This window comes from Asparagus officinalis, unplaced genomic scaffold (genome assembly GCF_001876935.1).
Source record: "Asparagus officinalis unplaced genomic scaffold, Aspof.V1 AsparagusV1_Un12, whole genome shotgun sequence".
Taxonomy (NCBI): Eukaryota; Viridiplantae; Streptophyta; class Magnoliopsida; order Asparagales; family Asparagaceae; genus Asparagus; species Asparagus officinalis.
Window position 1 is genome coordinate 65,360 of NW_017972278.1, and position 2,789 is coordinate 68,148.

General features: G+C 39.7%; 1 pseudogene; it reads right to left on the reverse strand.

Moving 5' to 3' along the window:
- Positions 1 to 567: 567 nt before the first annotated feature.
- On the reverse strand, positions 568 to 2,143 carry LOC109827060 (annotated as a pseudogene).
- Between the last annotated feature and the right edge of the window lie 646 nt (positions 2,144 to 2,789).

Below are 2,789 nucleotides of genomic sequence, written 5' to 3' on the forward strand. Positions count from 1 at the left end.
ACCAACCCACACAGCAAGAAGCCCGACGAGCTATAAATCCCCAAACTAATCCACCACATTTGAGGACAAGAATGAGAACGAGAACGAGAATGAGAACGAGAATGATATCACTATTAGGTTTGGGAGCGGAAACGAGAATGAGAACGAAGGCGTGAACCAAATCGAGGAGGGAAGTTGGGTTTGGGGGCGGGAACGAGGAAGAAGGCAGAAACGAGAATGAAGCCCTAGTTGTTTTCTAAGATTTTTAGGGCACGAGAAATCTCAAATGGGGTGGAAATTGGGTACGGGTCTCAATTTATTAATTTAATAGTAATGTTGTCAGATTTCTGGGTGATTTTAGCTCATTTTGAGCGGAAATTGATTTCTAAAAATTTAAGTATTTTTCTGTACATAATAGAAAACTTTTTCTGTAAAATTTTTTGAACCAAACAAAGTTTATAGAAATCTCTAGAAAAGTTTTATTTACAAAACTGCCACCATTAGCCATTTTTTTTATAGAAATATGATATCTACATTAGCACTAATGTGACCTTTTTAAACACAAGAAAGAGAGCACATCCCAAGTGACTATTCATAGTAACTGACCGTGGAAACCTCCTCAGCAAGACGTTGAAGAATTGTAGGAAGCAGAGGCATCTTCAGATCTAAAACCCCTTCCAAGGTTTTGACAACTTCAGCCATTTATGGCCTATCCGCCTCAAATTCTTGAATGCACCAGCACACAACTCTACATACTCTATTCAGCTCCGAAGCATCGACAGAACCATTCAAATCCTCATCTAGCAGGCTAAGAACTTTGCCTGTGACGACTTTGCTGTCAGCCTGAACAGAAAATACCTGATGCTCCCTCCTTCAGCCAACTTTGAATTTCTTCTACCAAATACTATCTCAAATAGCATCATACCGAAGCTATAGACATCGGCTTTAGGTGTTATTGGTACTCCTTCAATCCATTCTGGTGTTAGATAGCCTATGGTTCCCCTAATTGTTGTTATTACTCGATAAAATCATGGACAAGGAGCTTTGCCATGCCAAAATTTGATAACCTCGGACAAAACTCAAAATCTAAGAGTATGTTCTTTGGCTTTATATCACAGTGGATAATGTATTCTCTACACTCTTCATGGAGATACGCTAATCCCCTCGCAGTTCCTAGTATGATTTGGTATCTTGTCTTGCAATCTAAAGTCGTGGATTGTTTTCAAAAGAGGTGGTTATCTAAAGACCCATTTGGCATGTAATCATAGACCAGCATCCTTTCGGTTCCTTCACAACAGAAGCCACAAAGACGGAATAGATTAACATGCTGAATTCTTCCTAACATTCTCAACTCATTTCGAAACTCCTTCTTGCCTTGTTGAACCCCTTCAAGTCTTTTCACAACTACAAAATCTGAATCAGATAGAAGTCCTTTGAAGACCAAACCAAAATCTCCACTGCCAAGCTTTGTAGTGAAATTCTTTGTTATGCCCTGCAAGTCACTGTAACTATATTAAACCAAAGGACCCTCGGAGGGTTTTGATGCTTCACGCCGTTTTCTAATGAATATCATGGTCAACGCAATAATAGCTGACAATACTATTGCTATTGCTGCACTTACATCAATCCTTCTGATTGATTTCATTTCACTAATTTTCTTCGGAAGGTCAGAAGCTGCAAGCCTCAGGTAAAGAGTACCAGCCCTATTGTCACCTTCCGAAAGATTTTGAAGATTTTGAATGTCTCTGCTCCAAATTGGACACCCACTCTCATAAGCGTAAGCAGTACATGAGCAATTCTTCAAACAAGCCAATTCACATTCTTCAGCACCTTTTCTTCCCAACTGTTGTTTTGAGTCTGCAGGTAAATGCACACTGGGTATTGGCAAAAACCCATCTTTTTCTCCGGAAGTCGAGTTCTTGTAAGCGCACTGGGTTTTCCTCTTGCACCCTGAATTCCATCCATTAAGCTTCCAATCGCTAACAGAAGTCGGTGTAAAACCATGTGGACAGGTGCAAGGGGGTTTCCACGATTGATCACAAATACTGTAGACTCCACAAACAGAATACACGTCACAAGGAGAGACTGGCTGCACCCAAAACAACTCCCAACCTTTAGCATCATCAAACCACACCCACTGCTGAAGTTGACCAGAAGAGTGCATCACATTCCGTGTCAAATATGGCTCATCAGTGAGATTTGTAGTGAAATACCTGTGCTTATCATCATTGACAAACTTGTAACTATTGTTGAACTAATCAATGTTTAGCAACCTAAATAACCCAAGAGCCATAGTGTGATATCCTAGGTGGAAGAGAATCCTAAGAGTCAAAGTATAATAAGTAAGGTGGTATTCTAAGAGATGACTCTTTGTATTATATGAAAATAAATGTGTAGAGTATGAAGGATCATGTATAAGTCTATATAAACCCATGAGTGGGAGAATTTGATATGAATAAAAAAAAGAAAACAAAAGTACTGAATTCTCTATCTTCTTCTACATCTCTCTCTCTCTCTAATTCTCTATCATACTAGCCTTAGCCAAAGTTTTTCTTCACTACTCAGTTCAAAATTATAACATGGTATCAGAGCTTCGTTACGACAACTGAGTGTAAAGAAACCTTACCTCTACAAAAACACCAACACCCACTACCAAAACTCTTCCAAATAGCCTCCTCAAAATGATCGATACAACCGTCGATTCTCCAACTTCATCACGGGTTCAAGTGGCTGACCTAATAGTCATTGAGTCTGACCCAAAACCTACCTCCGGCGAGATACGAATACCGATCTTCTCCAAGGAGAACTAC